The following is a 24033-nucleotide window of genomic DNA, read 5'->3' as shown; positions in this document are numbered from 1 at the left end:
GAAGCAGAGCGAGACACCAAGCATGGTGACCAATGGTGCATACATAATACTAAATAACCTCAAACAAATGGAGAATGGATAAAACATTAAGGTGCTGTAAGGCCAAAAGTTCACTTCTGCCCTCTGGTGCTGTCACTTCCTGGTCCTGATCATGATGTTGACCATAGATCCAACCGTGCCTGGATTGGCACCCTGCCATCAGTATTGGTGCTGCAGTGCCACCCGGAGCATACTTTGGATGTCGGAAAGCACCCTCCATGCAGTATTATGTGCAACAGCCAATCAAATTGAAAGATATATTAGTTAGTCCCCCTCCTGTCCGTGTCACAGTATGCAAAGGCAGCTGCACATCACCAGTGTTGGAAATGCTACACATGACTGGCGGACACTAACACAGTGACTGAGGAAGACTTAAAAGTAGACTAAAGCTTCTTAAGAGGCCACTATAGCTTACAAGCTATATTCCCTGCATCACAAACACTAGGGACAGTATCCTCAGTAGCCAAACTAACTTACTAGTAGATCTTTGGAGTGTGGGAGTAAACCAGAGTACCCCAAAAGAAGACCATGAAAGCACGGGGACAATGGGAGTAATTCAGAGTTGATCGCAGCAGCAAATTTGTTAGCAGTTGGGCAAAACCATGTGCACTGCAGGTGTGGCAGATATAACATGTGCAGAGAGAGTTAGATTTGGGTGGGTTATTTTGTTTCTGTGCAGGGTAAATACTGGCTGCTTTATTTTTACACTGCAATTTAGATTTCAGTTTGAACACACCCCACCCAAATCTAACTGTCTCTGCACATGTTATATCTGCCCCCCTGCAGTGCACATGGTTTTGCCCAACTGCTAACAAATTTGCTGCTGCGATCAGGTCTGAATTACCCCTAATAACAGTTATATTATAGCGGAAACCCCAAATCATCCACTCCTTTCAAAATGCACAAATCAGTACTGTCCGAAGAAATTGTAACATTTGTGAAGTTAGCTGTAACTGTTCCCTCTTCTAGAAGACTTCTCACTTTGCTAACCAAGCCCCCTCCTTAGGAAGAAGGATTCCCCACTCGGATTGTAGAGGCTGTTATGGACCTGATATATTAGAGAATCAGGGGGAGAGCAGGCAATATGGGTTTACCCGGTTAGCTATTTTACTGGGGATGTAGTCAGATTCCCGACGGACAGGATTACAACAGTCAGATTTCCGAAGGTCACAATGCAGAAGGTCCAAGCGTGGAGTATAAGGGTTAGGGTTAGATTTAGTTTTAGGGTTAGGTGTTTAGACACTAGGGGGATTCTGACTGCCAGCATATCGTACTCATCCCATTTTATTGATGTACCGTAACCCAACTGAAACTACATTTTCGTCTTAGGAAATGTGCTAAGCCAGCTGCTCCTTTCTATTTCTTATTGCTGATTATTCCTCATAATAATACAGTAGCAACAACCATGGCAGAGATCCAGGGGCGTACCTCCCGTTCCGTAGCCGGCAGCAGCGCTATTAGCACTCTGTGTGAGCACTAGAGATGCGGTGGCCATTTTTTCGAAGACCTGCGCATGCGCTGTAGACTCTGGTACTGTGCCAGAGTCTCTAGTGCTCAGACAGAGCGCTAACAGCGCTGCTGCGGCTGCCGGCTATGGGACTCGGGAGAAGGGACCCACACCCGGACACCAGAAAGGTAAGTATATAGAAGAAATGGGTGCAGTATGTGCGGTGTGGGCCCCCTCTGGACTGCACACACTGCTCCGATTATAGATACGCCACTGCAGAGATCACAAATACAATAAAATATCAATCCCGGGTGTAAGATACCTAATCCCACAGGAACCAGTTAAGTGGGGGCTCCTGATATTTTGCAGTCGATCGTTGAAACATTTATTTAGCAATTATTTGCTCAGTTGTTCCCACACTTTAATTGGATGTGTATTTTTGTACAAAAACACCACAAACCAGTACAGCTAACCCCGGCTGCTGATGAATGACTTTTCACTGTAATATTTTCTCAGCATTAAAATAGCAACATTGTAACTAATGAGTGTTAATTAAGCATTCACTAAAACAGCAGAAGATCCGCTAAACATTTGTCCGTTAGGATTGTCCGAGACGGTATCTTTCACCAACAGTCCTCAGCCCAAGAGCTGCAGTGTCACATTACCACGCAAGAGCGCTCTTGTTACTATATTTTACTCTCTGTAAGTTAAACAAACGTAAACATTGTTGTCTGCAGATATCATTGTCAAAAAGAGAAGGAAATTGAGGATATCACTTGAGACAGAAGGGGTGTGTTGGAAAAGTGTCTAAATTAGCGTACAGTGAAAAAAACAAAAACCAAGAAGCGCCATCCTGCAGATTACCGCATTACTGAGTGACGGTGTCTAATGGTTTCCCTAACCCTGCTGCTGTCATTGTTGTAGTGGCCAAAATAGGAGGAAAATCTAAAAATAAATAAACTTTTTATAAAAGTTATGCAACAAAAGGATTGTTATGCTATTTTTGGAATATCAGATAATTACTTTTATAGAAGTTTATAGAACTGATTTGGCTCGATATCAAAAGAGTACTTGTTACAAAACACACTGCAAATAACCTAGGTTAGTGATTAAACATGGGTGCAGTGTGGGGCCCCTCCTTGACCCAGGGGCCCGTGTGCACCGCACCTATTATAGATATGCCTATGATAAGGACGCACCAATCTGTATTTCAGCATACATGGGCGATAAAAGTGGACATCTGTCTTTACACATTCGGCAGCACAAATGTACACAGTGGAAGAGGGCTGGTACCAGCCCCTGAGCCCCATTCCAAATTAACTGAACATCTAGTAGGTTTGCAGACCCATCACAACAGAATAATAATTGGTGATGAGCGGATTCGGTTTTACTCGGTTCTCAAAACCGAATCTTATTGGCTCACTGATGTCACGTGTTTTGGATAGCCAATAAGATTCGGTTTTGAGAACCGAGTAAAACCGAGTAAAACCGAATCCGCTCATCACTAATAATAATGTATTTGGTCTTCAGAAAAAGCAGTGGTTCCCAAACTGTGTACCTAGGGACCCTGGGGTGCCCTGGGACACTTGTAGGGGTGCCTTGGATTGGTGGTCCAGGACCAATTCAATTATTTATGGTCAATGTAATAGGCAAAACCAGTGCTAGTGGCTGCCAATCATAGAATATGTGGACAAACAGAAGCAAATCTTGTCCCTCACCACACAATTATGGATGACATATAAACACAATTTACTTCATTTATTATTTCTTTGTAAATTCCTCAATAAGAAACTTTTGGCCTAGGGGTGCCGTGAAAAAAAATTCTGATGCTCTAGGGCACCGTGATTCCAAAAAGTTTGGGAACCACTGAGTTAAAGGTTTAACTGCTCCTAAGGAATCACTCAGCCGTCACACAGACCACTCATTTCAGAAGATTTTGGGGTCTATTTACTAAGCCTTGGATGGAGATAAAGTGGATGGAGATAAAGTACCAGCCAATCAGCTCCTAACTGTCATGTTACAGGCTGGGTTTGAAAAGTGACAGGAGCTGGTTGGCTGGTACTTTATCTCCATGCACTTTATCTTCTTCTAAGGCTTAGTAAATAGACCCCTTTGTTACATATGAATGTGATCAGCTTCTTTACAAATGACAAAATAAGAAACAACTTGTGTGGGATAGATGGGATGCGTTTGGTCATGTAACCGCAATGGTCATGTAACCGGCGCAAGAACACAAACAGCCGACATCTCGAAGGTGAGTATCGGGATACTGTTAGGGTTAGGGATTACATACCAGGGGACCAATATAACTATATATATTGTAGCCCCCAAGGTAAAGGTTTGTAAGTGCCCCTATGTGTCTACCAATAGTGAAAAATGTATACTGTACAACACATGTAATTTTGACAGGGAAGGTGGGCCCCTCTCAGGTCTGGGCCCCATAGAAGCTTCACTGCCTGCACCTATGGTAGCTACGCCCTTGGCCCAAAGCATTGTCCTACTGTATGAGTCTGTGACCTTGGCATGATGGAACTTGTAGTCCCAAAGCTGCTAGGAAGCCACAGGTTGCCTATTTCCTACTTGCAGGATACAAAGTATTTTTCTTTAAATCATCATTAAAGAAAAAAACAAAACATTACAGTTATTCTGGGAAATTAGACTCCCTTGTAATATAAACTTTTTTTGTAGGAGACCGGTCATCTCGGGGAAGAAATATGTGGCTCCAGAACTTACAGAGCTACGAGGGATTATTATATTAAGGCAATGGTACAAGGAGGTTTCACTTTGGCTGTCCTGTTAATATTAGATACAGATGTGGCGTTAGTAAAATTAGGGGTGATCTGTCTGTGAGTTGGATCAAACTGCAAGACAGCAGTGTTTAAGAATGAATGAGATTTTATTACAAACCAAAATAGGACTTTAACCCATTAGCTATAAGTCGTCCATGGCACATCCTGTGTGGCCCTATATTAGTACTCTGCTGTACGGAATAGGGAGGGAGCATCATGTGCAGGGTGTAACTACAACTGCTGAAGGGGGGTGCAGTGAAATGAATCTTTTGTGTTAATTTGGATACAGTTGAGCACTAGTGGGTGTCCGGGTTCTTATTTCTAGTTATGGCTCCATTATGACATGACTTTATGACCAAGCACAGAAAGCCTCTCAAGAATTGTACTATGGGGCCTAGTCCTCTCTACCTGCACCCCTGCCTTTAGGCACAGTGCGGTCTGGGCTATGGAAACCAAACAGCCACGGGCTCTAGGACACATTGTACCGAAAGCGGCTTCTCATCATGTCTTTACATCCCCACCTAGAAAAAAAAAAATCAGGCCATTATCTTTACAGGTCCTTCTGTAACCTTTGCCTCTTTTCTCCTCAGGTATGGGTGGTGGCGGTGGGAGGTCTACCTGTGAGATTCTGGCTACTGGTTTGTGGAAGGATCATTAACCATTTCCATGTTTCCTGGACACCAGCATCAGTCAGTGTCCCCAATCCTGCTCAGAAAACTCTACTTCACTGTGACAGTGGAGAAAGGAGAGAATCTGGTACAGTCCTGGGCTGATTGTTTCACTGACACTCTATTTTCACTTAATTAAATTAATCTGGTAAGCAGGTGTAAGTCCATTCTAAACACTGTTTCAACTTTCGAAAAGCAGAGATTTGTACAAGAGAGCTGTAAACCCTTGTTAAGTGGAAAACTTATGTAGGATGCAGAAAATCCTGTTTAGCACTTGGCAATATGTGCAATCCCCTACATTTAATCTCCTTTATAATCCTTTATGTTAAATCCTGGAATATCTGAAACGAGTGGGAGCACAGTATTAAAATTGCAAGTCTAATACACGTAACATAAATGTGATAAATTGTAATAGCTAGGCATGCGATTTGCAATGCAATACCAAAAAAAAAAGTAAAAAAAGAAACTTACGAAAAAATTTTTTGGGTTGAACTTTAATATTAAACAGTCAGATCCAGCTGGCTACATTCTTAATTCGATTCGAGAATACTCACAATCCAGCATTTAATTTCAAGGACGTTTTGTAAGCAAGCCAATGTATTCAGGGCATAACTAAGAAATAGCTGGTATTATGTTCTACTATCGGGAAACAAAATAGAATTAAAAGCAAAAAAAAAAAGGAAGAAAAAAAATCTGTTTTTCTTTTTGACAAGAGGCTATTAATATCGACTCAAGTTCTCAGTTACTTGCACAAAGTTTCAGAAGGGTCCGCTCGCTTCGGAGCGTTCTCTGGCCTGCTGTAAAGCTGTCCACATTTTGATAGTTAAAACGAAAAAAAAAAAACTACTGTCAAAATAAAAGATTAATTTTGCCAGTTCTGAAGTGTAACAGAACATTTACATGGGTAATTTAGGGCAATATCTCGCTAACGTTACAGAGATTTTATAGTTTGTTTATTCTATGTATGACACAGTTAGGCAATTAAATGTATAATCTGGTCAGGGTGATTGCTGTAAGACGGAACGTATACTTTTAAAGCTAGGTTTATTGCTCGCATGCAGAGTGTGTACTGTAAATCATCGGAGTGGAAGAATTCTGAGAAAGAGAGAAAAGGGAAAGAAAAACAAGACGTAGTGATAGGTCTATAACGTGCGTATGTTATAAGCCGATACGGAACTTAGAGGTCTTCTCACTAAGCTTTGGAAAGAGCTAAAGTGGAGAGATATAAAGTGCCAGCCAATCAGCTTCTAGTTATCATTTTTTAAACACAGCCTACAACATGACAGTAAGGAGCTGATTGGTACTTTATCTCTGCACTTTATCTCTCTCCAATGCTTGGTACATAGATCCGTATTGGGGGGGGGGGGGGGGGGGTATCACTCAGTTAAAACAGTGGTGAAGTGGACCAATAGAGAAGTTGCCCATAGCATCCAATCAGTTGTTGTCAGGTAGCATTTATCAAGTACATTCTGTAAAATGATAGGTATATGCCGATTGGTTGCTTCTCCATTGGTCCACTTCTCCACTGCTTGATAAATTACCTCTAAACTACAACTTCCATTACGATCATCTAGTAAAACAAGATTGCTTGCTTTACAGGGATGGATCTGTATACGCAAGTAACCCACGACTGACGGCACCTGAAGGACAATGCAACTGGAACCATTTATTTTTCTTATACAGTTACTATTCTGTTCTGTTTATTAGGATGACTTACTCCAGTTGCTCACGTGCATACATCTTAATTAACAGAGGTAGATAAAGGGATTTAGAATTCGAAATTTGCCAGAAGTTTCAAGATTTCCATACGTGAAGCAATTCTAATCCAGATTTGGCAACAATTTGGCAAATAATGAATGACAACTGGAGAATTGAGCCAATCACATTGCAGAGAGTGCGAAGAAGCTACATTTAATTGGTGCAAGGAACAGGAATGTTATGGGTGTAATAGATAGATAGATAGATAGATAGATAGATAGATAGACAGACAGATACACACACACAAGAGTATTTAATTTATATGTACTAGTTACAAACCCATCAAAATGACGGCACAACATAACAGTAATGTCCGCACCGGCGGCTGTGCGCGCCGGAGTGGAGCAACACTTGAATTGCTCCATCGGGCGCCACCTAGTGGACATCAGCGCGCAAAACACTTGAACTCCCCCATAGAGGTGAGGAGCAGCATTAGCCTTTTATATGTATGTATAAATATAGGTTTTACATTTGTATAATATATATATATAATCTATCTACACACACTGCTCAAAAAAATATAGGGAACACTAAAATAACACATCCTAGATCTGAATGAATGAAATATTCTTATTAAATACTTTGTTCTTTACATAGTTGGATGTGCCGACAACAAAATCACACAAAAATTATCAATGGAAATCAAATTTATTAACCCATGGAGGTCTGGATTTGGAGTCACCCTCAAAATTAAAGTGGAAAAACACACTACAGGCTGATCCAACTTTGATGTAATGTCCGTAAAACAAGTCAAAATGAGGCTCAGTAGTGTCTGTGGACTCCACGTGCCTGTATGACCTCCCAACAATGCCTGGGCATGCTCCTGATGAGGTGGCGGATGGTCTCCTGAGGGATCTCCTCCCAGACCTGGACTAAAGCATCCGCCAACTCCTGGACAGTCTGTGGTGCAACGTAGCATTGGTGGATGGAGCGAGACATGATGTCCCAGATGTGCTCAATTGGATTCAGGTCTGGGGAATGGGCGGGCCAGTCCATAGCATCAATGCCTTCGTCTTGCAGGAACTGCTGACACACTCCAGCCACATGAGGTCTAGCATTGTCTTGCATTAGGAGGAACCCAGGGCCAACTGCACCAGCATATGGTCTCACAAGGGGTCTGAAAATCTCATCTCGGTACCTAATGGCAGTCAGGCTACCTCTGGCGAGCACATGGAGGGCTGTGCGGCCCCCCAAAGAAATGCCATCCCACACCATTACTGACCCACTGCCAAACCGGTCATGCTGGAGGATGTTGCAGGCAGCAGAATGTTCTCCTTGGCGTCTCCAGACTCTGTCACATCTGTCACATGTGCTCAGTGAGAACCTGCTTTTATCTGTGAAGAGCACAGGGTGCCAGTGGCGAATTTGCCAATCTTGGTGTTCTCTGGCAAAGGCCAAACGTCCTGCACGGTGTTCGGCTGTAAGCACAACCCCCACCTGTGGACGTCGGGCCCTCATACCACCCTCATGGAGTCTGTTTCTGATCGTTTGAGTAGACACATGCACATTTGTGGCTTGCTGGAGGTCATTTTGCAGGGCTCTGGCAGTGCTCCTCCTGTTCCTCCTTGCACAAAGGCGGAGGTAGCGGTCCTGCTGCTGGGTTGTTGTCCTCCTACGGCCTCCTCCACGTCTCCTGATGTACTGTCCTGTCTCCTGGTAGTGCCTCCATGCTCTGGACACTACGCTGACAGACACAGCAAACCTTCTTGCCACAGCTCGCATTAATGTGCCATCCTGGATGAGCTGCACTACCTGAGCCACTTATGTGGGTTGTAGGGAGGTCATACAGGCACGTGGAGGCCACACACACTACTGAGCCTCATTTTGACTTGTTTTAAAGGACACTACATCAAAGTTGGATCAGCCTGTAGTGTGTTTTTCCACTTTAATTTTGAGGGTGACTCCAAATCCAGACCTCCATGGGTTAATAAATTTGATTTCTATTGATAATTTTTATGTGATTTTGTTGTCAGCACATTCAACTATGTAAAGAACAAAGTATTTAAAAGAATATTTCATTCATTCAGATCTAGGATGTGTTATTTTAGTGTTCCCTATATTTTTTTGAGCAGTGTATATATATATATATATATATATATATATATATATATATATATATATATATATATATATATATATATATATATATATATATATATATATAGGCACCAGACCTATAAGAATTCACTTAATTGGAGTGCAGCCCACATGGTGGAGATTATATATGTGTATATATATATATGTAATTTATACTACACCCATGACATTGCTGTTCCCAGCACCAAATAAACAAATAGTTTATGCATTCAAACGATTTCCAGAGTGCCGTTCCTTTCTGCACACATATCATCCGTTTGTTCTGGCACCTGAAAGAATATCTGAACATTTGGAGTGCCCACCTCTACCTGCGTCTGTCTGTCTATCAAGAATGAAGTAGAAAACATACATGGGATTGCCCTATATTGCCAATTGGCTATGTAAAGATTGACAAAAGAGAAGGGACCAGTGGCCAGATTTTGCCACTAAAACACACAAATGTGTCACAGATACACTCAGCGGTGAAAGTATGCGGGTATGCTCGGGTATGGAGTACCCTTAAGAATTTGCCAGCTTGTACGCAGTACCACCTGCCACACACTTTGCTATTACCACAATTATAATATGCCACAAAGCAACAAGACCATGGTGCTTGGCAGCATGACAACTCCTCCCACTTTGCAGGGTCACTGGGAGTGCGACAGTGGGTGTATTTTCCTGTTATAATGGAGGCATTACTATATATTGTTATTAAATTGGGGGCATTACTATATATTTCTATTATACTGGAGGTATCACTATATATTTCTATTATACTGGAGGCATTACTATACATTTTTGGCCTTGCCTCCAGATTCCCCCCCAAAAAGGGGCTGTGTCGTGTGGCCATGCCACTGGTGTCATGTAGCCACTCCCACTAGCGACATATGGCCACGCCCCTCACAACATATGGCCACGCCCATTTTTCGGCACTCAGTACCACTAAGAAAATATTTCTACTTGCACCACTGGATACACCATGCCTTGTAAATGATTGCCGCTTTAAAAAAAAATGCCTGAGATCGGCCGGCATACTGCACCTCTGGCAAACTCGGACCTTGGTGCAGATGTATTAAGCCTGGGAAAGTGATAAAGAAGTGATAAGTGCAAGGTGATAACGCACCAGCCAATCAGCTCCTGTCAATTTACATATTGGAGCTGATTGGCTGGTGCGTTATCACCTTCCACTTATCACTGCTTTATATCTTCTCCAGGTTTAATACATCTGCCCCCCCTGCTACATATGCCCCAAAATTCCGATATATCGTTACCTGCCAATTCACCTGCATGCAGTCATCAGTGGGGTTGGTCTATCTGCGGTGATGGGGTGACCTGGAGCGCCAGTGGCGTAACTAGAAATTTTTCTCCCCCAAGCCAAAAAATTCTCCGGCCCCCCCCCCCCCCCCCCCCTATCCCCCATAATTGCCACTAGGAAATGGACAAACGTGTGCTCCACAAAAAGGGGCGTGGTTTTGTTGAAATGGGCATGGCTTCGCATAAAGGGGCGTGGCATTGCAGGAAGAGACTACCTTATACCCCAGTTTTGCAACCTGCACGCCCAGATGTTAGCCACCACAGGAAAGAAAAAATAATCCTGATTCATGCCCCTTACATTATTTGTCATTTTTCCTCCTTATAGTAATGCCCAGTATACATTATGCCACATACTGCAATGGCCCTTAGACATTATGCCACACACAATAATGCACATGACACAATATGCACACACCATAATGCCCCCGACACATTATGCCACACACCGTAATGCCTGTGACACATTATGACAGGAATCGCAATGCCTGTTATACATTATGCTACACACTGCAATGCCCCTGATACATTATAGCACATACAATGTCTGTGACACATTATGATACACACCGCTATGACCCTGAGACATTATAACACATACCACAATGCCCGTGATATAGTATACAACACACCGTAATGCCTGACACATTATGACACACACCGCAATGTCCATGATACATTATTCCACACACTGTAATGACCCTGAGACATTATACCACATATCGCAATGCCCGTGATATAGTATACCATACACCGTAATGCCTGTGACACACATACCGCAATGCCCGTTATACCCTATGCCACACACCGCAATGCCCGTTATACATTATGCCACACTGCAATGCCCCTGAGACATTATACCACATACCACAATGCCCGTGATATAGTATGCCACACACCGAAATGCCTGTGACACATTAGGACACACACCGCAATGTCCGTGATACATTATGTCACACACCGTAATGCCCATTACACATTAAGTCCTACAGTAAGGCTTCTAATTACTTTTAAATTACCTGCTTGTTGCCAGGGGTTTCATGCTCTTGGTTCCATGCACGGTGCCAGGGGTTTTCATGCTCAGGGTGTCATGCTCGTTGCCAGGGGTTTCATGCACTGGGTGTCATGCTCGTTGCCAGGGGTTTCATGCACTGGGTGTCATGCTCATTGCTAGGGGGTAGTGCTTGTTGCTAGGGCTGTGCTCCCAGTGCCCCATATGCCCCCAGTGTCAGATATTCCCCCCCACAGTGCCAGGTACTCACATGCCCCCAGTGCCAAATATAGCCCCCCCCATGTGCCAGGTACACATATACCTCCCCAGTGCCACATATGCCCCCAGTGCCAGATATTCCCCCACAGTGCCAGGTACTCACATGCCCCCAGTGCCAAATATATCCCCCTTCCCATGTTCCAGGTACACATATACCCCCCCACCCAGTGCCAGATATTCCCCCAGTGCCAGATATTCCCCCACAGTGCCAGGTACTCACATGCCCCAGTGCCAAATATAGCCCCCCCCATGTGCCAGGTACACATATACCCAGTGCCACATATGCCCCCTCAGTGCCACATATTCCCCCGAAGTGCTCCCCCTCCCCCTGTGCCGAATATGCTCCCCCAGTGCCAGTTAAATCCCCCCCATGCGCTCCCCCGCTGTTTTGTGATGGAGGGACACGGAGGGCACAGCGCGTGCCTCTCCTGTGTCCCTCCTGTGTCTCTGGCGGGTCTGTTAAAGGAAGTGCTGGTTCGTGAGCCAATCAGAGCTCACAAACGGCACTTAATTTATTAGACCTGCTGGAGACTCATGAGGGACACAGGAGAGGCGCGCGCTGTGCCCTCCGTGTCCCTCCATCACAGCAGCGGAGGGAAGGAGGGAGAGGAGACAGCAGATTGACATGCGGACGCTCGTCTGCATGTCAATCTGCGCTAAATCAGTGGCGGCGCCCCCACAGCCCTGCGCCGCCAAGCCACCGCGAGGGCTGCGGGGGCAGTAGTTACACCACTGTGGCGCACGCAATTGCGGGTACAAACTGAGCAATACAGAAGATATATCATTCCGAACCACGCTGGGATGATATATCGTCCAATATATCGCCTGATGTGTACTAAGCCTTAGACCCAGCAACTGGTGGCATCTTTGATACTTACACTCCTAGTTTTTACAATAAAAAAGGGGACTGTAAGGGTTCAAGTTTTGTTACAGCTTATCCCAGTCCAGTTTCTCACATAAGCCCAGTAACAGATTCCGAGCAAGTGGAGACAAATTTACAGCGATCAGTAATTTGTAACCAGATTACATATGGGCTCATAACAGGGTCTTCCTGCATCGCATAGCGCAGTGCCGCAATCCAGTGTTCTATCAGGATGTATAAGAAATCACTGGACCTGATGTTCCCGTATGTCTGTGGCGCAACAAGCCATTCAGTGCAGATAAGCCCCTTATAGAAATAGAGGAGAATTTAATTCAGTCCTTGAGTGACAGCGGGAAGATTTATCCCCTTGCGAGACAATACGGCTTTTTGGGCTTTAATCTCATTCAGACAATGGGCTGCTTCTGAGACCTCATCTTGTGCTTTTCCCACGATGCACGCTGATTACCAGAGGATTCACTGGATGGCAGCTACTATCTCTTATTTCATAGGGTTTGTGATCTCTCCTGCACTTGGCAGCAGCAGCAGAAGACCAAGTTGCATCTGCTTCAGTAAACATGTGACATAGCAGGTGAGGGGTTAATCGCTGCTCCACCCCCGGCCCTATACTTGCGTCGGAGCATCAGTACATGTAATAGAACATTCTCACTTTTTCTATGGCAACGGCCACTTCTGCTGCTCACACACAAGGTGCCCAATACCTGCATGTTATTAGTGACTGTGTAACTAGAGGGGGTAATTCAGAGTTGATCGCAGCAGCAAATTTGTTAGCAGTTGGGCAAAACCATTTGCACTGCAGGGGGGGGCAGGTATAATCATTTGCAGAGAGAGTTAGATTTGGGTGGGTTATTTTGTTTCTGTGCAGGGTAAATACTGGCTGCTTTATTTTTACACTGCAATTTAGATTTCAGTTTGAACACACCCCACCCAAATCTAAAGGCCCATATAGACGGGCCGATGCGGGAGAGATGTGTGCTGAGCGATCCGCTCAGAACACATCTCTCCTGCCGCTCAGCACAGCGCGATCTGTGCTGAGCGTGCGGGGGGAGACGGGGGGCCGCTCATTTCACCCAGCGGGTGAAGTGAGCGACCCGCTAGATTGGCCTACATGCATAGCTGCGCATCGCTATTGCTGTAGGGGGTACGCACGGAGCGATAATGCTCAAATTCTAAGCAATCTAGTCAGATTGCTTAGAATATCGCTCCGTGAGTACCCCCCTCAACTCTCTCTGTACATGCTATATCTACCCCCCCCCCCCTCTGCAGTGCAAATGGTTTTGCCCAACTGCTGCTGCGATCAACTCTGAATTAGGCCCTAGATGTACAGTCAAACCAGTTTTAAAGCTCTGTATCCCTGGGCAGACTGTGGTCTGCTATCTCTGTGGCCCATCAGTATTTTCCTGGCTATTTCAGTATATTATGATTTAGGAGTATTTAGTCCCTTTCTTAAGTTGTTATTTTTTTGGGAGGGTTGTGGTTCATTAAGTATAACCTAGGGTTGGATCGAGTACTCCAAGTTTTGCAGGTTTTCGAACTGTAGTCTCTGAACAGCAGCACAGGAACGGGCATCAAGGGCCGGATGTAGTAGCGCCTAAGTTTGGCGGCCGTGCGGGACACCGGCCGAACTCGGATGTTTTTTTTTAAAGGGGCAATCGTGTACAAGGCTAAACCATGCCTTGCACATGATTGCCCCTTTAAGAAATGTCAGAGTACGGCCGGCATACAGCACGGCCGCCAAACTTGGGCACTATGACAGCCAGCCCCCAGTTGGGAAAATGCTCATTTACGTGTGAAACTATTCCATAGCCCATATAAAATGAAACACACATCAGTTCTGAGGAGATCCGAACCGAGTCCTGGTTTGGATCTTCCCACAGTTCATAATTCAGATTTAAAATCCGAATTTCAGGTTTTGGCAGGCAAAAATTACATCATTTTCAAGAAATCCAAAACTGAATATTTGTATTTTTTTTTAAATCGAATTCCGAACCTAAACACTTGAGGTTGGTTTTGCAAAACCGAAACAGAATCCAAAGCATGATGGTGAATCCGGATCCAAACCCAAAACATGGGGGGCAGCGCACAGCTGTAGAATTTGGTCATTGAAAAGTTTTGAAAGCTTCCATCCGCAGTAGCAGGGATGTGCGCCAAACCCTGATTTTATTTACTACAGGTGTGAAATGCTGATTGAGAAATTTATCTTGTTGCTTTTTACAAAGGGAGAGGTCTGAAAATGGTGGTTTTATTTGTCAATATTGTGACACAAATTCTGTAAAGTCAGGGGAATCACAGAAATGAAGATGATGTCATATTTGGGCGCCACCAAGATGCAATGTTAGAAATGCACAATTTTAACTTTTCAGACTCCATATCTGTTCTTCTTAAAATAAATAAAATCTATACATCTGAATGACAGCTACTATAATCAACTCTGTGTACATAGCAAACAGATTTATTTTTACAATGGGCTCTGAATGGCTCTTCTGTTGGCTTGACTCTCTTCCAAAGACTGTTCACACATAAGTTCTCTCTGATAACACAGATTAAATCAAATCGGAATCTTTTTCAATTTCCTAATAACTTCACCCAGTTCTAGTAACGTGTCTGTTAGTGGCACCCAACCAGTTCATGTCAGAGCAAACAATCTGCTTAATACCAGTTGAAAGACGGACGTATTGTAAGAGTTTTCAATACCTCACAGGTGTGTTGCGCTAATCCTTCCCCGAGCAGAGGTGCTACATCCCTGCGACTCCCATATTCCTGTTAGCTTCAACTGCAGTACAGAACAATTTGGAACTTGGAAGTTGGGTGCATACTCACACATAGGCATTACGATTAAACATCGGGCCTCACAGTAGGCACTCGGACTGCTCCGGCCTTCATGTCGCCAAGAATCACACACACTATCTTCCAAGGGTACGGAAGGTAGTGTGGGAAATTCTGTGCAAGCTTCCTATTTTTGCTGCTATAATTCCACTAACTGATTGTGCAAGAGATATGAATAGATATGCAAGAATACTTTTAAAATATAGCCTTACATTTGGAAAGCAGTGATGTCACGGGTCACATGACTCCTGTGGGTAAATTTACTAAGATGGGAGTTCCATTTAAGATGGGATGTTGCCAATAGCAACCTATCAGATTCTTCTTCTCATGTTTCTAGAAGATAGATAGAAGATACCTTCTAGAAGATAATACCTGGAATCTGATTGGTTGCTATAGGCAACATCCCATCTTAAATAGAACTCCCATCTTAGTAAATTTACCCCCTGGTGAGAGTATCCCCTCGTGGACTGTATGCTGGTCAGTGATAGGGGGGAGATTTGCCCAAAGAAATTAATCTGTTTATAGCTAGCTTTTATCAAGTGCATTCCATAAAATGATAGGTAGAAGCTAACAGTTCTGAGATGGAATGTTTACTCTTCATTAATATTAGTAAGTAGTAGGGATGAGCGGGTTTCGGTTCTTCGAGAACCGAATCCCCCCGAACATCACGTTCTGAGCCAGTTTCCGAGTCCGGCTCGGGACTTCCCGCCAGACTCTAAAAGCAGAACGAGGCAAAACGTCATCATCCCGCTGTCGGATTCTCACGGGTTTTGGATTCCATATAAACAGCCGCGCGTCGCCGCTCTTTTCACTCCGGACTTGGAGAGTGAGGGAGATAGACCTCTGTCTCTCTGTGGGTGGTGGCGTCGGGTGGGGTCAGTATGTGCTCTGTAGGGGTGCTGTTCCTGTCACTATGGTGTATATGTGCTGTTAGGGGTGCTGTTCTGGCTGTCACTGGTGTTTCATGTGCTGTTAGGGGTGCTGCAGCTCTACATGGGTGTTGCTGTCACTGTGTTGTACAGGGGGCAGGGGCACTGTCCTCCTGTATGCTGTGAAAATACAGGGGTGCTGGCTGTAAAAAATCTGGGGTGCAGTGAAAATAAATGTACGCCTGCCCTGCCTTTTAGGCCTTAAAAATTCAGAGGTGCTGTTGTTAAAATAAATGTATACTGGCCCTGTCTTGTATGCTGTAAAAAATTCTTGTGTGCAGTGAAGATAAATGTACACTGGCACTGTCTTGTATGCTGTAAAAAATCTGGGGTGCAGTGAAAATAAATGTATACTGGCCCTGTCTTATATGCTGTAAAAAATCTGGGGTGCAGTGAAAATAAATGTACACTGGCCCTGTATTTTATGCTGCAAAAATTAAGGGGTGCTGGTGTTAAAATAAATGTACACTGGCCCTGTCTTGTATGCTGTAAAAAATTATTGGGTGTCTGCTGTTAAAATAAATGTACACTGTCTTGTGTGCTGTAAAAATCTGGGGTGCCATGAAAATAAATGTACACTGGCCCTCTTGTTTGCTGTAAAAAAAAATCTGGGGTGCAGTGAAAATAAAAGTACACTGGCCCTGTCCTGTAGGCTGTAAAAATACAGGGCTGCTGCTGTTAAAATTAAAGTACACTGGTCCTGTATGCTGTAAAAATACAAGGGTGCTGTTAAAATAAGAGTACACTGGCCCTGTATGCTGTAAAACACAGGGGTGCAGTGAAAGTAAATATACACTGGCCCTGTCTTGTATGCTGTAAAATTACAGGGGTGTTGTGAAAATACAGGTGTTCTGGCACTGTCCACAGTTGTGATGTCTAGGCCTGACCTTCACAACACTGTATGGAGGAGGCTTCTACCACCATTTGCACGCCCTCTGCAAGTGCTGGAAGGAGCACCGCCAGTCCAGTTGCTGATATTGAGATTGAGGATGTCAATGTAGAAGTACACCAGGATGAGGAAGATATGGGTGTAGCTGGCGCGGAGGAGGATGTTGACAATGAGGATTCTGATGGTGATGTGTTTTTTTTTTAATAAAGCACCAGTGGAGACCGTTGTTGGCCATGGGATGAAAACGCCCATTGTCATGCCTGGGCAAAATACCAAAAAAACCACCTCTTTTTTTGTGTGGAATTATTTCTCCACAAATCCGGACAACAGGTACCAAGCCATCTGTTGCCTTTGTCATTCCATAATAAGTAGGGGTAAGGACGTTAACCACCTAGGAACATCCTCCCTTTTACGTCACCTGCTGCGCATTTATCATAAGTCATTGTCAAGTTCAGAAACTTTGGGTAATATCGTAAGCAGTCCACTGACACCTAAATGATGTGGTTTATTTGAATATTATTTCTCTGTGAGGATGAGGATGTAAACACTGAAGTGGGGGTGGGAATCTGAAGATGAGGATGATATCTTGCCTTTGTAGAGCCAGTTTGTGCAAGGAGAGATTAATTGCTTCTTTTTAGGTGGGGGCCCAAAAAAACAATTATTTCAGCCACAGTCGTGTGGCAGACCCTGTCGCTGAAATGATTGGTTTGTTAAAGTGTGCAGGTCCTGTTTATACAACATAAGAGTGGGTCGGAGGGGTGGGAGGGCCCAAGGACAATTCCATCTTGCACGTCTTTTCTTTGCTACATCATTCCAGTGGTGCTGCCCTATATGCGGTTCTGCCCCTCTGCCGTATCAATCCAGGGGTGCTGCCCCACTGCCGTTTAAGTCCAGGGGTGCTCTTGCCTGTCTGCTGTGCTGTGTAATTCTCCAGGGGTGCTGCCTATGCTGTATAACTCCAGGGGTGCTGCTTTACTTGATCCTACGTTTAAATGAAAGCCTAGAGCAGATATGAAACAAGCTTCAACATCACAACAGATTTGTGAAAACATAGCTGCAAAGGTGGAAATTGAAATTGCTATTTTGACAAAGTACTTTTAAATAAAGTGGGTAGAGACCACATTTGTGGCCAAAGTCAGTGTGACTCAGAAGAGACTGAATCATAATCTAGCGCAACTGCCGGAGAGGTAAAAGTGATATTTTCTGCCGAGCATTAGAGAGAGGTTCTTCTCAATTATTTCATATTAGGGACTCACTCAAATGAATGGCTTCAATTAGTCAACCTTAATTTTGATTTATTATTGATGGTCCACATTAGGGTTACCACAAGACCTTGCGGTGTTAGAAGAACAGTTAGAAGAACAGTTTCAGTGATCTTGCATTGCATCAGCTTTTCATTGCACTGCAGCACTACATGGACCAGGAGCTCCTGTGAGGCACAAACAGTTATTGAATAAGGCCCAGTATGGAGTCTCATGGTGGCTTACAGCCAGGAAGATGTCTGGCTTGCCAGGCTGAGGCATGCTGTGGGCACAGAGGTTAGCCTTGCTTCCTCTCACAGTCCTATTTATACTAGGAAATGAGTTTGGACTGTAGAGTGGAGTGGTTAGCTCCTCTAGGGCAGGGGCTCAATAACAAAAAAATTAACTGCATAGTCCGGCTTAGTACTTTACCCAACCCACCTGAACTCAACTTGCCCCATCTGGGGCTGCTGTGGGGGATCAGGAGGGGCTGCTAAAACATCTATGGGGCTGCTTTATTTAAAAATAAAATATGAATAAAATAAACAAGACACACAGGTATGCTCACATGCGTGTAACTGGGACAAACAGGTATTCTCAAATGCGTGTAACTGGGAGCTGTGAAAAAGAAAATAAGGCATCTGCCACAAAATATGTAAATAAAAATGCAATAAAAAAAATGGGAAAAAAAGAAACCCACGAGATTTTCACAAAATAAGTCTCCAGACTCTGTGGAGGGGACAATATCCAATCTTGATCCTGTGGTATACACCAGTTTATTTATTTGCATCCCAGCATTAAATCAGAGATTATCTTAATCCCTGAACATGGATAAGGGGGTACAAATGTGGAGGCTTTGGCCCCTAGTTTTTCAGTTTGTCCAGTAATGTGGTAATTATATATTTGCTTGGTTGAAGTCCTTTCTGTTCCACACCAATATAGGAGTGGAGGTGAAAGCCTGTGTGTTGTTCCTGATTGCGTGTGCCTCTCTAATTTTTAATCACCTTCTTGATACTGTCCTCTTGACTCTACTCATGTGAAAAGTCAAAGAAGGAGGTGGTGTGTTTGTAGCTAGCTATGATTCGGAGCACTTGGCAAGCTTTTTCCAGGGAGGACCACCTGTTGCTGAAATGATGGGTTTATTAAACTGTGCATGTCCTGTTTAACCAATAAAAGGGTGGGTGGGAGGGCCCAGGACAATTCCATCTTGCACCTCTTTTTTCTTTGCATTATGTGCTCTTTGGGGCCTAGTTTTTAAAACTGCCATCCTGTCTGACACTGCTGTGCCACTTCTAGATGGGCCAGGTGTTTGTGCCACCCACTTGTGTCGCTTAGCTTAGCCATCCAGCAACCTCGGTACAACCTTTTGGCCTAAAAACAATAATTGTGAGGTGTGAGGTGTTCAGAATAGACTTGAAATGAGTGGAAATTAATGTTATTGAGATTAATAATACAGTAGGATCAAAATTACTCCCAAATTCTGTTATTTTAGCTGTTTTTATGGGTTTTTTTTTTTTTTTTAAATCATCCAAAACCCGAAAGGGTGGTTTTGGCAAAACCAATCCAGATCCAAAACACTAGCGGAGATCCAGATCCAAAACACAAAACCCGAAAGTGTTTGCCGCACATTTCTAGTACTAAGGAGGGATGTCACATGACTCATTGTGAGAGTGTTCCTGATGTAATGGGAAGGTAAAATGCACCTGGATATGGCGATGACCTCATGCAAACAACTCCCTTCATTTACAGAGAATGATGTAACATCTAGAATTAGATAGTGACCTGGGGGGAGGTGTATCAAACCTCAGAGAGGGATAACACGGAGAAGTTTGTTATATCACAGGTTGTGCTAGATAAGTGATAGCTGTAAGCTGGTTGGTTGCCACCATGTTATCTCTCTCACAGGTTTGATACATTCCCCCCCCCCCCCCAAGTGTGGAGGAGAGTAGCGGATGATCAGACCCGTTTCTCTCTAGTTCACACTAACCAGATTTCATTCCTCCTGTTATCACATTTGAACAGTAAATGCTAATAGACTGCCCATGCAATTATTTCAAAAGCACAACAGGCAGAATTTCAAGGGGCCAAACGGACTTTACATAGTCACACCTCATGTACTAACAAGACCGTCATTAGGGACACATTGATATAGCAGTGGAATGGCATTGTTATACATGGGTTCTACTGGCGTGGTTTTGTTTAGCACACATTCACAGAATACATAAATATTAATAGATGAAGCAGCAATCTATTTGCTATTGTACGCGCTCAGGCAAGTCACTTAAGGATAACTTGGCATATACCGTTTCTTTACCAACAAGACCATAGCTAGAATTTCTGCACTTGTATTGCAGAGGATACTGGCTGAACGCTAGCCATGTGTGCGACATTAGTGACGTCATGGGTAACATTCATACACAAGATAGTGGTGCTAGCAGCGAATGGCTCTAGTGACTTGTAAAATTGGTGTACTGTAAGATCTCTAGTTTTCCAAGCCCTATAAAGTGACCTAAGCATGTTTACCGACCCAGTTTCTCAAGAGGCGAGTTATGATAAAGTGGAGGAGATGTATCAAGTCTTCTAAAGAGTGAAGAAGAAAAAAAGATGCTCTCTGGAATTTATCAAGTACATTCTATAAAGTGATACGTATAAGCTGATTGTAGTGTTCATTCTAGCACCGTTCAAAAGCTGTGCAGTTCCTCTTTCCTGTCTGGGGTTTCGCTCTCTGCTGTGGTGCTTCTAGCACAGTCTGGTCTGTATCTCAGTGCTGAGATACAGATCAGACTGTGCTAGAAGCACCACAGCAGAGAGCAACACCCCAGGCAGGAAAGAGGATCTGCACGTGCTTTGAAAATGTGCAGGGTGCTAAAATGAACACTATGATTGGTTGCTATGGGCAACTCCTCCACTCTTTAGAAGGCTTGATACATATCCACCCATAGCTCATGCTAGATACATGCTTAGTTGCCAAAGCCCATTGGTATAATCAAAGCTTCCTAAGACACTCAGCTACGTTCCATAAACCAGTTATATAATCCAGGTCCATAACCGTGTTTAAATTTCCCTATTCCTTTTATACAGATATGGCTTTCAGAGGTTCTTTCCTGGTGGCAAAATCCAGGGATTCCCTTTGGGGCCAATTTAACTATTTACTTAAATTTAACTTCAAATGAAATGGCATTTAAAAGTATCACCTCCATGTTAGCTGTATATGGGGTTTAAAATGGATGTGGTTCAATAGATCTGCATTAAAAAGGTCTACAGTCAATAGGTCGATTCCAAATGGTTGACATGAAAAGGTCAACAGGGTCATAAGGTTGACAGGAAAAAGGTAGACAGTAGAAAAGGTTTACAGGGTCAAATGGTCAACATTTTTTTCTTCACTTTTGTCCTTGATAAAATAAACCATTGGTAGACGGCTTTGCTCACCATGGTTCGGGCAAGCTACCACTGCACTCGGCACAGGTTACTATTCCCAATTGTTGTCCATGTGTGAGGCTAAAGGATGAAAAAATTGAAAAAAAAAGAAAACTAAAAACTAAAAGAAATACAAAAAGTGTGTCAACCATATGTGTGTGTCGATCATTGTAACATCGACTTTTTGTACGGTCTACCTTTTACGCGTCAACCTTTTGTACCTGGCGGCCTAATGCAACCATTTGGTGTAAACCAGGGATGGGGAACCTTTGGCTCTCCAGCTGTTGTTGAACTACACATCCCATCATGCCTTGCAACAGTTTTAGCATGGCCAAATAGCAAAACTGTAGCAAGGCACGCTGGTATGTATAGTTTAACAACAGCTGGATGGCCAAAGGTTCCCCACCCCTGATGTAAACCTATTGTCTGTCGACCTATCATCCGGATACGGTTTAAAATATGAATTCCAAAATGACAGAGTAAACTAAGCCTCTACTGAAGGCAAAAGCAAAACAACAAAACAGTGTGTGTTTCCAATCATTAAAATAGTTCACGTAGCCACTGATATAGGTCAGTAAGTTCTTGTTTGATTTACCCAATTTAATACAGTAACATTGGCTATAGGGACTCACAGGTCATACCTCATACAGGTTTCAAAACGGGTGACATCACATAAGTAGGCATGGCCTTCATCATGAGCTGGTGGCAGACAAGCAGAATAGTTTGTTTTTTAAAGTTAGCAGCTAAACCTCTCTGAAAACCCCTTCTGAACCAAGCAGACTACACGTCATGATCAATGTGAGAAGGCCATCTAATCTGAAAGTGCAGGCTTGAAAATTAGGAGTTCAGCATGTTGCATGTTAGAGGATGAATGAACCCAGTTTCTGAGCTGCTATCGATTCCCTTTCCCACCTGCATATGTAAAAATGTTGGATCCACTCTAGAACATTACATCCGTCTGCCTATAAACATTAACAGCTTAAAACCCATTAAGTTATTTACGAACACGTATTGACTGTAATAATATAGTGTCTCATTATTGGACAAGATTACCTTTAAAGCACAGGTGTCTCCGGTTACATCATCATCAAAGTAGCCACAAGGGTTTATTTTTTATTTTTTTGAATTATAATGGGCCAAACGTCCTCCAAATTGCCTCTATTAAAATGTAAGCAATTATGCCTTAATAAAATATTTTAATGTTATTTTCAACATGTTAAATAGTTGGTCAAATGCCAGAGGGATCCAATAATATTAAGTGTAGATTTGAAAAACTTTGTCCTTGAAAAAACTTTGCCCGAGGGTGTAGTATTGCATTCCGGCTATTATATAGAGAAAACACACCTTTTTTTTCTTCTTCGAAGTATCCTTAACTTTTCCAAGCCCGCGGGTAAAACTGCAAAAGTCAAATTATTCAGGAAACGGCTATCCTTTTACTGACAATACTTGGCAGGAAGATCTCTGCCTTGCTTGTGCCATTGAATTCTACTAAGAGTGCATCATGCAGGCGTCATTATTTTAACTAGTGTTTTTATCCCCCCTAAGTCAGGAGCAGCAATGAATAATATTGCTCAGGGTGACGTTATAGTGCAGATTTTCATAAACAGTCAAAACTTTTGCTGGCAGAAATGTGGCCTCTGGGCAGGGACAGGCTGTGATGCTAATAGAGCCCTGGCATTCCATTGGTGCCACGCATGACAAGTGGACGTGGTCACTGCTCAAAGGGGCATGGCCTCGCGGCACACCCTATGTCTCTGTATGCCATGCAACCGAACAGAACGCTGGGAGGCGGAGCTGCTTGGCCAGCCCTTGGCTTTCTGTGTGTCGTGCGGCTGAGCAGAGCACTGGGAGGCAGAGCTGCTAGGCCAGCCCTTGGCTTTGTGTGCGTCATGCGGCTGAGCAGAGCAGTGGGAGGCAGAGCTGCTAGGCTAACCCTTGGCTTTCTGTGTGTCATGCGGCTGAGCAGAGCAGTGGGAGGCAGAGCTGCTAGGCCAGCCCTTGTCTTTCTGTGTGTCATGCGGCTGAGCAGAGCAGTGGGAGGCAGAGCTGCTAGGCCAGCCCTTGGCTTTGTGTGTGTCATGCGGCTGAGCAGAGCAGTGGGAGGCAGAGCTGCTAGGCCAGACCTTGGCTTTCTGTGTGTCATGCGGCTGAGCAGAGCAGTGGGAGGCAGAGCTGCTAGGCCAGCCTCTGGCTCTCTGTGTGTCATGCGGCTGAGCAGAGCACTGGGAGGCAGAGCTGCTAGGCCAGACCTTGGCTTTCTGTGTGTCATGCGGCTGAGCAGAGCAGTGGGAGGCAGAGCTGCTAGGCCAGCCCTTGTCTTTCTGTGTGTCATGCGGCTGAGCAGAGCACTGGGAGGCAGAGCTACTAGGCCAGCCCTTGGCTTTGTGTGTGTCGTGCAGCCGAGCAGAGTTTTTCATCTCACTCAGGTACAAGGGGAGTCACAGTGCAAGCTTTGCCTATGTGTCATAGTGTGGATTGGCTGCAAAAATGCTA

The 24033-nt window shown here is 44.0% G+C and overlaps 1 protein-coding gene and 1 long non-coding RNA gene across 5 annotated transcripts in view; one reads left to right on the top strand and one right to left on the bottom strand.

Moving 5' to 3' along the window:
• The window catches only part of PRDM16 (PR/SET domain 16), a 795203-nt gene that overhangs the window by 732879 nt on the left and 38291 nt on the right, over positions 1 to 24033 (bottom strand). The window lies entirely within an intron of this gene.
• On the top strand, positions 1589 to 7220 carry LOC134965550 (uncharacterized). The gene is made up of 3 exons (XR_010188429.1): positions 1589 to 1674; positions 4866 to 5091; positions 6543 to 7220. It is a non-coding gene; the product is annotated as an uncharacterized LOC134965550 (long non-coding RNA).

This window comes from Pseudophryne corroboree, chromosome 10, assembly GCF_028390025.1.
Source record: "Pseudophryne corroboree isolate aPseCor3 chromosome 10, aPseCor3.hap2, whole genome shotgun sequence".
In the NCBI taxonomy this organism is placed as follows: domain Eukaryota; kingdom Metazoa; phylum Chordata; class Amphibia; order Anura; family Myobatrachidae; genus Pseudophryne; species Pseudophryne corroboree.
Note: the sequence above shows the minus strand (reverse complement) of the source record. Positions and strands in the feature narration are given on the sequence as shown.